The sequence below is a fragment of the Miniopterus schreibersii genome, assembly GCF_964146895.1.
Source record: "Miniopterus schreibersii genome assembly, chromosome: 1".
Taxonomy (NCBI): domain Eukaryota; kingdom Metazoa; phylum Chordata; class Mammalia; order Chiroptera; family Miniopteridae; genus Miniopterus; species Miniopterus schreibersii.
The window spans coordinates 166,383,181-166,395,606 of NC_138101.1; the positions used below are offsets into that span (position 1 = coordinate 166,383,181).

A 12,426-nucleotide genomic window follows, 5' to 3' on the forward strand; every position below is an offset into this window, starting at 1 on the left:
TGGTTCTCAATTGCAATGAAAAATAATAAGGTAATTTCTTTCTCATGGTACATCAAGCCAATAAAAATATCTCCAAGCCACTCAAAGGTTTCCTCTTAAATCCTTTGCCTGTAGCCTTTTTATAAAATTCTGAATTAAGATTATAATCTGGCCCTGGCCAGGGTGGTTCAGTTTGTTGGAATGTCATCTCATACTCCAAAAGGTGGGCCAGTTTGATTTCCAGTAGGGACACATGCCCAGGTTGTGGGTTCGATCCCCAGTAGGGGCAGGTGCAGGAGGGAACTGATCAATGTTTCTCTCTCTCCTTCCCTTCCTCTCACTAAGGTCAATTTAAAAAAAGATTTCATTCTGAATATTTAAATCCTAAATACTAAAATACTAAAAGATATTAGAATGTTTTTATAACTGACTTGGAAAACAGAAGCAATGAAAACATTATTATATGTGCAAGACCAAAGATGTTTAAAATTATTTATAAAAAGTTAAAGTTCACACTGGGAATTTTACCTATTTAATATTAAAACATTCTATCGAACCATAAGAAATTAAATCAGTATCCTGGCACAGGTAAACATAAACAGATCAACAGAATAGAATCGAGTCCAAAAAATCCATTAATTCTATTACTCCTGCTAAGTCATAATGGTACCCAACACACTGACATCAATAAATGCCCCTTTGGTGCCAGTGCTACATAAGTTGCCTCCAAGAATCTTCACAAGAGCAGAGAAGAGGCAGAGCTGGCATTCAACATGCACACCCAGGCTGCTCTGCCCCCACATCTGTGCTGTTAATAAACATATGCCAGAGCCTTTGTTTCAAATCAGTAATAGTTAAACTTGAAGAAAGGGCATTGGAGCAATTGGATAAAAATGTGAGAAACAGTGAAGTTAATTACTTATATCATTAAAGCATAGTTGAAATCAAAGCAAAAGCAAAATTTTGGGCCCGGATTTTTTTCTGGCTATCTCAGTCTACTATCTTACTGGAAATGAAAGTCTCCTACAGTGATTTTTCTAGATACCAAACACAAGGAGGGAACAGAAAGTCAGGTTGGTGAGTGTCTGAGCTGGTGTGACACTGTGTGGTAGGGTCAGTTAAACTCAAGTCCCTGAAACAGGACAAAATTCCACACCTGTTACTAAAACTGCTCTTATCAAAGTCATCAATGAGCATCACCTTGTTAAATCCTGTAATCCTTAGCCTACATGACCTGGCAGCATCAGTGACATAGTCAAGGGTTCCTTTTCTTGGGAACACTTTCTTTACTTGACACCACATTCTCTTGGTTTTCCTCCTACTTCACCAGCCACCCCTTGTCAGTCTCTGCTGTTAATTTTTCTCTTCTCTTTCAGTCTACATGTCAGCCCTGGAGCTTGCTTCTAATTTCCATCTGCACTCACAACATTGACAATGTCACCCTGTCTTATGGCTTTAAATATCAAGGGCTAGTTTATAGTTCATTTCCATGAAGTAGATGCCAAGATGGGAATGGATGTGCAAGAGCTTTATATGATGTGTAACATAAAAGAAGCAGGGGTAGGCTGAGAGATCACAAAGCCACCTGTGAAAAGAGAGGAGGAAGGAAGGAGGTTTGGATAAGAAGAGTCTCAAATAGCAGCACAGATCTATGAAAGTCTGGCCAAGTCAATGGGGCATCCTGGAGCTAAAGTTTCCCATTAGAGTTATTCCATGATCTACAGGAATGGGTCTCCTCTAGTACCCATTCACACCTGCTCAGTCACACCTGGAAGAGCCCAGGAGAATCAAGGTTTCTGTGTGAACATGGTGGTGGATCTAGAGAGGTTGTCAGTCAGTTGCACTCCCCACAGCAGGAGATTTGAGCAATTCATTTCCATGATAGCCCCAGTCCACCCCTTAAGGAGCATAGATCTACTTCTCCATGTAGGTTCCGAGAACAGTTCACCCATGGTTCCCATGGCCTCTAATCTTAAAGGAAAACTTAGAGAATGGAGTATTGCTGGAGTCCCTACCAGGGCAACTGGTACTCACCATCTCTCTCCCCCACTATCCATTCTTTACCGCCAGCTTTCATAACAGATCTGGTGTTATGACCCAAGTTTTCATTTCTGAGGCAACTTCTCAGGTTGGGGTTGCTACATGTGTCCAGGTACAAGGGGCCAGGTAACACCAAGAGGCTCCCAAGTGGATCATCTATTTCGACAGGTATTCCTCCTGCCACCTTGTGTAACAGCAACTCTGCTTCTGCCAAGATAGTGACACCTCTTCTTGTCTGCATGGCCCAGGATACAAGAAATCCACAGGACTTTGATGGTAGCTGTAGTTTGCAGAACAATAAGCCCCCAAATGAGGACGCTGTCTGAGGCTCACTCTATGGGCAGGAAAGGTAAGGTGTGCTCAGAATAAGCATCTATCACTATGAAAACCAACTGCTGATCCTTCCAGAAAGAAGCCTAACATTAATGACCTGACACTCGGTTGCTGTTTGGTCTTCTCAAGGGATAGTGCCATATTCGGGTGCTCAGCATTGGTCTCTACTGCTGACAAGTCAGACATTCAAAGCAGCAGTAGCTAGATCTTATCAGTAGCCTCCATCTCAATCACCATGACCACGCCTTTCACGTGTCCATCCTGCCAGTCTGGGGTGGCTGATGTTGAAGGCTGGCTAATGTCAACTGTCTGAGTCAGCTTGTATACTTGATTGTTCAGAGCCTCTTTTATGGTAAATGCTTTCTGATGAGCATTACAAGTGGCATAAAGTTTATCACACTCATGCTCTCTCCCATAGATCCATCCACATACTTCTACATTAGACTTCCTTGTCTCCGATCTTCTGACATTTCCTGTCCAGACAACCAGGCCATTGTCCACTGCCCAGAAATCTACATGCATTCTCACCTAAGGCCACTTCTTCAAAACAAAGGAGATGACCAGGTGCACCTCTCACAGCTTACGCAACATACTAAGCCAATTCATCTCTAAACCAAGCTTGGGATTATGCCTTCTCCTTCAGCTCGTCATAAGGGTCTTGCCAGATGGCCCTAAGCGTGAGCTGGGAGCTGGGGCAGGGGCACTGAGGCAACTGTGCAGGTGAGGTGGGGTCTGGATTGCCTGCTCAAACAGCTTACTTATGTCCTCTGGTGCTACTTGGGCTTGATCCCAGATGTACCATTTCCCTCTTACAATGGACTGCTGCTGGGCTTATTTGGCTTTAAGACTTGGTGGGTTTGATGACAAGAATCTTGATCAGTTCTGTTCACTGATTTATTTCAAGTACCTAGAATAGTACCTGGAATATAATAGGAACTCAGCAAATATTTATTGAGAAAACAAAGAACGGAAACGAATGTAATAGAAAACAAAGAAAAAATTTAAAGGATTTTTTTAAAAGCTAGTTTGTTGAAAAGAATAATAAGCAAGTTTTATCAATTTAAAAAGGGAGAAGATGGTATAAATAAACAATATTAGGAATCAAAAAATGAGACAGAGGCATGGAAAACTAACAAACCACTTTCCATCTTTACCGCCACCGTCTTTACTCTTCCAAACTACCTTTTATGAACTTCTACTTGCTTTTCTTATGCACAGTCTGCTACCCCCACCATCTACTTTCCACACAGCTATCAGAATGACCTCTTTTTAAAACTTTTTACTGCAAACTAATTTTGGACTTTCAGAAAAGTTGTAAAACAGATTTCCCATGTACCCTTCATATGGCTTTTTCTCATATTACATAACCATAATATAATTATCAAGAGAGAGAAATGAACACTGGTGCAATACTATTAGCTAAACTGGAGACTTCTTCAAATCCCATCTGATTTCCCACTAATGTTCTTTTTCTGTTTCAGGGTCCTATTCAGGCCCCCACATTGCATTTAGTTGTTATTTTTCTGGGTCTCCTCTCTGTGACAGTTCCTTAGTCCTTACTTGTCTTTTTTTTTTTTCTTTTTGTCTTTTTAAATTTTATTTTTCAATTACAGTTTACATTCAATATTATTTGGTATCAGTTTTAGGTGTATTTACTTGTCTTTTATGACCTGGCATTAAGCAGTCAGAGAAGTAAATTAAATATATATATTTATAAATGGAGAGAGAGAAGGAGAGCAGGGGGAGGGAGAGAGAGAGAGAAAGAGAGAGAGAGAGAGAGAACTTGGATTCAGGAATAATTCCTAAAAAAAAAAAAAAAAAAAAAAACTCAACAAGGAAGACTTAAGAAGAAACCCTGGCCTGGCCAGGCATGGCTCAGCAGTTGAGCATCGACCTAGGATCCAGGCGATCGGGGTTCAATTCCCGGTCAGGGCACATGCCCGGGTTGCGGGCTCGATCAATGACTCTCATCATTGATGTTTCTGTCTCTCTCTCTCTCTGAAATCAATAAAGATTTTTTTTTTTTTAAAGTGTGCACTATCAAAGCCACATAGACAAATGATTCACATTCAGTCTAGTCTTGCTGAATATGGGGATCTTAAAGCAATAAGATTTTACCCTGACAAATCCACTCCTCAATTCATTGTTCACTCATATTTAGTGAAGATCCACTGTGTACAAGACCTGTCCTGGTTTCCATCTCTCTTTCCTATTGAGCCAGATTTGAACTCTCTCAGTTATTTCCTGAGCTTTTCAATATATTATTTCCTGGACTCAATTTGTAAACTTTTTTTTTTTTTTTTACTTAATTCCTAAACCCTGTCGACTCTGCATTTCATTCCTATATGTGTTCAAATCAAATAGTTTTTCTGAGGTTAAGACCTTCAGTTTCTTATATATTTCTCCCAGTGTTTACTAGTCATTAAAAAGGCATGAAGAACCCTTGTGTTTGTTCTTTTTTTATTGTGATAAAATTGGTATACAAGTTTATATATATTTCAGGCATACAGCATTGTAGTTTGATGCCAGTATACACTACACGGGGGTCACCACTGTAAGTCTGGTTACCGTCCATCACCATGCAAGTCACCCCCTTTCCATGTTTCAGCCTCCCCCACCCAGCCCTACTCCCCTCCGGTCACCACCCATCTGTTCTCTGTGTTCTCTGTAAAAATCTATGAGTTTGTTTTTGTTTTGTTCGTTCATCTGGTTTTTTGTATTTTTTTAGATTTCGCATGAAGTGAAATCATATGGTATCTGTCTTTCGCTGTCTGGCTTATTGTATTTGATGTCATTCTTTTCCTTTTCCCATGAATCTTATTTTAGAATCCTTTAAATGAATTCTGTCCAGTATTCTCTGAGATCGTTTATATACTTTATAAGACAGTTCCATTGGATCTAATGCAATGCTTTCCTCACTGGGTTAGGACACATGGTCCCATATTAATCCATTCATGACCACCTAGTATTCAACATCTATTAGGTGTTCTTTTGCCATCAAAGAACTTAAAATCTTGTAAGGAAAAGAAATCATAGAATTAAATAATTACACTACAAGGCAAAATATGCCAGAAAAAAAATGAGCAAAAGACTATGATGCTTCAGTGGAGAAGAAGTCAGCTTTGGCTTGAATAACCTGGGAGGGCTTCATGGAAAAGGTGACATTGAAGTGGGGTCTTAAAGAAGTTGAAAGATTTCAATAGGTGAAGATGGCAGGGGCACCTTCCAGGGAGGGGCAATGGTGTGAGCAAAACCAACAGAGCAGGAAAGCATAGAGATAGTCCAAGAAATTATGTGTAGGTTTGCTTGGTTAAATAAAATATGTCAGAGACAAGAGGAGAAAGAGTGAAATGCTGACAGCTAACTCTGAGCACTTATGATAAGTTAGGTAGCCTACAAATTGCTTTATGTTCATCAAGCCATTTAACCTTTACACAACCCAATGGACAGGAAACCTTTCCCATTTCTGTTTAACAGATGAGGAAACCAAGGTCCAGCAGGATTTAATGACTTTCCCATCACTGCACAGGTAAGAAGTGGCTGAGCCAGGATTTGAACCCAGTAAGTCTGATTTCAGAGCCACACCCTGCCCAGTGTTACTGGAGAAAGTGAAGGGACTATGTGAGAGGTGGGCAGAGGTCCAGGAGAACTCTGGGTCATGGATATGAAGGAGGAAGGAATTCAAGAAGGCAAAAGTCATTAGAGTTACAAATCTCTCAGGGACTCCATAGCCCTGGACTGAGCAAAGCGTTTAAGAAGATGAAAAATTGTCCCCAGGAGACTTCAGGAGCACATGCTCAGCACAGCTTGTCCAAGAAGCCAAAACACAGAGGATTAGGTGATGGGACTGGGAGGCAGTGACCATAAACCACTTTCTCTACAGTTTTGGTGCCTAAGGTAAGGAGAGAGAGGACAGTTCGTGGAAAAGAGTAATCAGTTTGTGATTTTGTTGTTCAGGCTAAATACACCTGTGCTTATTCACAGTGGAAAGTGTTAAGAGAGAGAAGACAACTGAAATGCAAAATACTTCTGGGTAGATGGGGGCAGTAAACAAATCAGGGACACAAGGGAAGCTCAGAGAAGAGGAAAGGTAACTTTTTTGAGACAGGAGGAAGGAGAGACAGGAAGTGTGAAGACGTGTTCTGAGCTACTGAGGTAGAGGCTGAGCAAGTCTATGTCTGATGAACTCATCAGGCTGATGAAGTGGGAGGCCAGGTCCAGGCTGAAAGAGGTAGGTTGGCTGAGCATAGAGACTTAAGTACTGCAGTAATGATTTGAAACAATTTGTTGGAGCTGCTCTGCATACTTAACCTAGCCGGCCAGCAGCTGTCTTCACCCTGCTGTGGCACCAGCCTCTTTAAAGCTCACCTGTAACCACCTTGCCTCCTTTGTGCCCTCCTTTCTGAACCAGCCACCTCCAGCACTCCAGCCCTCTACACTATGTTCCTCCCGCTCCCCTTACTCTAACTCCTTTACCCATTCCTCCAACAGCCTCACTCCTTAGACGCAGGCTTGGTATTCCTTCTGTAGACAGCTCTGACTTCTAGCTCCCCTACTCATTACAACTCCACCCCACACCTTGAATTCCTTCCTTTGTAACCAATCGCCTTGCTCAGTGCAGCCTGAGCCCTGGAACCCTTAATAGCATATGGTCAAGAGGCATGCTCCATTAAAGAAGAGCATTAAAGGGCTGCAAAGCAGCTGAAGGCCCAATTTAAATAGCCTCTGGGCTAGCTAGTCTGTTCGTGCCCCAGACCCACTCTCCATGCTTTATGTCCTGTTCCATGCCCCAGAAGGCTGACCTCTATGGATAGTATCAAACAGTATCCCTTACCCACCAATTTCCAGTTGGAAAAGCCTCATAGGAGTTTGGGGGTAGGTAGAAAAGAGAGGGCATGAAATTCATTCTCTCTGCAGGTGCCTCTCGTGTGACTGCAGGCTGACACTGGCTGCATCCCTCCTCCACCAAAGACCACAACTTCGCGCCGGCAGCTTCTCCTACAGCTATTGCTGCAACCACAGCTCCAGCTCCACTCTCACGAGTTCCAGCAACCACCCCTTGCCCTCTCAGGACTAATCAAGGTATTGCTAGTCCCAGGGTGCTTCAATACCCCTGTTATTTTCCCTTGACACCTCTGTAAATAATCTATTCACCCCTCTTCAGTTTCCCCACTTAAATGTACTATCTCTTTCCTGCTACAAACTAACTGATGTAGTCCCAACCTTGGATGGGTCCAATTGACATCATTACAAGACGTGTGTAGCAGGCCTGGGAATCCAGGAGTGCCAGGGATAACTTAGATGATGGAGAATCTTCGCCTGAGTGTCCCACCAGTATCCTCGATTTTGATGTATCTAAAATCAACTTCATTATTGCCTTTCCCCTCTCCAAATTTGCTCCCCCTCCAGACTTCCCCACTTTCGCCCCATTCATTCCTTAATTTATTTAAGTGTTCACTATGTATAGAATGCTTCCTACTATACTAGGCACTAGGGATTCAAAGTTGCCCAGAACAATGTTCCATCTCTCTAGTGGGGAGACCCACAGTTGACCTTTATTTTTTTTTCTTTGCAGTAGGAACCACACACTGGCAAAGCATATAGAAAGGACTCAGGAGGTTGGGGCATAGACCAGAAGCTTCCCAAGGAAGTACTGTATGAACTGAGCCTGGAAGAATAAGCCCCCCTTCAGCAGTGCAGGAGAAAGAGCCCAGGAGAAGGTTTTAGGCAGAGGCCGCAGGAGCAAAGAACGTAGGCGTGAAAGCACGCAGCATGTTCAGGAAACGAAAAGCTGTCCCCTTATCGGGGTGATCACTTCGTAAGCTATGTAAGTGTCTAATCATAGCGTTGTACACCTGAAACTAATATAATGTTGTATGTCAATTGCAATTAAAAAATAATAAATTTAATTCAATTTAAGGAGGAAAAAGAAGAAAGAAAAGCTGTTCCACACAGCTGGGCCACAGGGTAAATGGTGAGTGGGCAGGCCGGATGGGGTGGGTGTATGGGGAGAGGGAAGGAAGGGAATGAGTGATAAGGCTGGGGGGGGAAGTTGGCTTTGCCAGATTATGAAGGGTGTTAGTTGCAAAAATATGTTGGATTGTTATGATACCTAATGTGGTGAGACACTGCTCTGAAGTCTTGTACCTTTTGGTCATCCCCCAGAACAAACAGAAAGGGCTTTTATCTTTGCCTTGGGGAAGGGATGTAACAGTAAGAGTCAGAAAACAAATAAAGTAAGGCCTGGTGCTGAGGTTCTAACAGGATTCTGAAACTCATGTTAGAGCCTGTAGTTCTGAGGGAGGGGAAAAGGCGGGTGGGGGTGCTTCTGAATTTCTAAAATCTTGGGCCCTAACGGATTAAGGATGTAAGTTTATGCCATAAACTCTGCTTTTAGATACAACAGTTGGAGGGTCACACTGGCTGGCCTTCGAGCTTTTTCTTGCTCATTTCAGAGGCCAGGTGCACAGGCCACCGCTGGGAATGGGGAGACTGGAAAAGGCCCCGAGCGAAGGAGCTCATGCTTTCCTGCCCGCAGTGCGGCTGGGAAACATCCAGATGAACTGGAGCAAGCCTTCCAGACAGGACACAGACACATGCATTAATGGAAAATGGGAAACATTTTTCCACAGGTTTCTCTCTTTCATATTTAGGTATATCTAATTGGAAAGGCATAAGTAACTTTAAGCTGGTGTGAACTTTAATAAATGTACAAATACACATGCTAGACACTAACTTAACTGTCTCCTGAAAATCAACAGTAGGGAAACACAGCATAGGGTTTAGTGCCTTTCTCTCTGTTTCATATCATTTACACTAATTTACTAATTCACGAAAAATGTTCTTATCAAATCACGTTGTGCTTCTTTTAGTCAAAACTTACTGAGTTGTTTTTTTAAATGTTTTTACTGATTTCAGAGAGAGGAAGGAAGAGGGATAGAGAGATAGAAACATCAATAATGAGAGTCATTGATCAGCTGCCTCCTACGCGTCCCTTCCTGGGAATTGAGCCCAAAACCCGGGAACATGCCCTGACCGGGAATTGAACCATGATCTCCTGGCTCATGGGTCAACACTCAACCACTTAGACACACTGGCCAGGCAAAGAATTATTTTTAAATGATACTTTTAGTGTTTTCGAGCCCTAAGGTCTATAAAGTTACTTAAATAAGTAAAGTATTTTAAACAAGTTTATGTCTATTGTGGGTCAGGATTAAAGGACTATGTTAGATGAGGCAGCCTGATTTCCAGCTTTAGAAGAGGTTCTGATTACTTGCTAGGTCTTCTACTCTCTTTGCTCTCATTAACTTGAAACCAAGAAGGTTTATGAGTGTTCAGTGAATATATATGTGGGATTTGGAGGAAACTTGGCTGAATCACTATTAGGTAGCATCTATTCTCTACCTGGACCCTTTGTCTTAATACTTGCCACTCAGACCTGCTCCGAATTAGACATCTAAACAGCTCAGGTTTTTGTTTTAGGTTTTTATTTTTACAAAATTATTATTAAGTGTACACTTAATGCATCATGAATCCACTTCATCATGTTTTTATTCATGTACTGATCCTGCTCTTTTCAGTTACTTTGCCTCATAAGCTTCTTGAAATTTCAAAACTACAAGTTTTGGAAAGTCACAGCCATAACTGAAGTTTCCATAAGAGACCTGCCCATTTTTATTCCCATTTTCTCTGAAAACAACAGTAATGGGAAGAGCTGAAAGCAGGCAACTTCCAGCCCATGTACATACCTTTGTGCAAACTGGAAAAAAAAAACCTTTGAAAAGCCACAACAGGGATCATGGCTTAGAGAACAGAGCTACAGGCTGGATTTCAGCCCCCACTCCCTCCCTCAGCCAAGGTAGCTTCCAAAAGACTACATGCAACCCAGGCTCAAGCCAGCTCTGTCTCTGAATGGGTTAAGGTAATTTGCCCTCACTCTAGTCACCCACTAAGATAGGTGAGCCCTCTCTGGAAACAGATAACTTCATCAAAGCCTCTGCAATATTTTTACACAACATCCAGCATTTAATAAAAAATTATAAGTCAGGACAAAGGGGAAACGCAGACAATAGAAATGTACTTACAGGCGACTCAGATATTAGAATGATCCGCCATGGACTTTAAAGTAACTGTGATTAAAATGTTCACTAAAAATATGTGATAGTATAGAGAATTTCGCAAAAGGACTGGAATACATAAAAAAACGCAAGCATAAATTCCAGAACTCTAAAGTTTTGGATCACATGTAGGTTGCTAGTTAGTAAGGACTAATGGGAAAGTAGCTAAGAGGAAAGGGAGGTGAATGTGACAGCCCCTGGAAGAAGGCTTGGCATAGAGCCATGAGCAAGGAAACGGATCCCAGCAAACCTGCCGGGGCCCCGCACCTGCGGAGTGGGGACAGGTGAGCTGCCAGAGCAGCAGTGTGCTGATGCAGGCTGGAGAAAGTTTCAGGGCAGTGCCAAGTTTTTGAAATCCTAGGTCCAGGGAAAGAAGTTTTAAAATACACCTGGGGGGAGGGTTCATCCGGTTCTCCCACTGTCCCCAGCAGCAGTCCCAGCAGCCTGGCAGCGGGAGAAGCAGCAGCGGTCAGGCAGGCTGGGTTCGAAAGGCCTCTGGGCGCGCGGTGCCCTGGGCACCCAGCAAGTGCCCACCCTGCCGCCAACGATGCCCCAAAGGACGGTCAGCTCCGCCAAGGGGGCGGCGAAGGAGGAGCCCAAGAGGAGGTCGGGAGGTTGTCAGCCAAACCTGCTCCTGCAAAAGTGGAAGCGAAGCCAAAAAAGGTGGCAGGAAAGGATAAATCTGCAGATGAAAAAGTGCCAACAAAAGAGAAAGGGGGAGCAAAGGGAGGGAAACAGGGCAAAGTGGCCAACCAGGAACCTAAACACGTTCTCCAACTTTGTTCTTCTTTTGCAGAATTGTTTAGGCTCTTCCAGGTACTTTATAGTTTGCATTCATTTTAGAATCGATGTATAAACTTCTACAAAAAAAAAGAAAAAAAAGATCTACCTGCAGAAAACAATGGAGAAACTAAAAACGGGGAGAGTCTAGCCTCAGGGGAAGCAGGAGAGACGGGAGCCACGTCCGAGTAACATCACATACCGCGTCCCATCAGTGTCCCTGTCTCCCTCCCTGCACAATCCAGAGGAATGCCTTCATCAGCTATTTTGTAAATGCAGGATTTTCAGTAGCTCTAGAAACATCTTAAGAAGGAGGGCATTCCACCTCCTCCCACTTTTTTCAAGTATAAATGGTTTCTTTAAGAGGTGACACTTGTTTATTTTTTCTTACAACCAGAACATAGTGGGATAGGAATATGGGAGGCTTCGGTTGTCTTGGGTGTGAGCTTAACGTTCCATAGAGGGGGGCAGTTTTTATATGCTATAACACAAAGCATACTAAGGGACAATTTGGAGTCAGTCGCGCATTTAATATGTCTTGGACATTTTAAATTACTTCTATTCCTATGTTTTTGGTAGAATTGTCTGCTAAAGAAAAGCCCTCCTTGATCTTGTCTCTCCCTGTCAGAATTTTGTGCATCTGTAACATCTTCGGTGCGGCACTCCAGTTTTCCCAGTAACTTTGTTAATGTTCTGTGAAAGATGGAATATTTGATTATGTAGTATAGGCGATATTAAGTTGTGAATTAGTGGGATTTGATGTAACAGCGTATCAACATTTGAAGATATTGGTACTTGATACTCTATTAAGGAAAATTACCCTCCAAATTTTAAGCCGGAAAGTCACTGGAATAACTGTTTAGAAAAGAATCACAACTATAAATCACGATTATGAAAGAATTTTTTGAAGCACAGGAAAAATAAATAAAATAAAATATACCCGGGTGCACAAAGAGAACTGTTAAATAAAGGGTCAAAAACCAGATCCCCAGGCCATGATGGGTCCAGGCAAAAGCTATGAACTATTCCACCATAACTCCCGAAAGAAACAACTTCTGAATAAATGACTGGACACAGGCAAAAAAAAACACACCTGTCTCAAAAGCAATCAACTTCTCCTTCAATTCATCTACTAAATTGTGTTGTTTGAAACTCATGCTTTCCATTTAAGAAAATC

General features: G+C 42.4%; 1 pseudogene across 1 annotated transcript; it reads left to right on the top strand.

Moving 5' to 3' along the window:
• Positions 1–11,016: 11,016 nt before the first annotated feature.
• LOC308552104 (non-histone chromosomal protein HMG-14 pseudogene) lies at positions 11,017–11,441 on the top strand (annotated as a pseudogene). The gene is made up of 2 exons: positions 11,017–11,250; positions 11,344–11,441. The product of its transcript is annotated as a non-histone chromosomal protein HMG-14 pseudogene (transcript).
• The last annotated feature ends 985 nt before the right edge of the window (positions 11,442–12,426 follow it).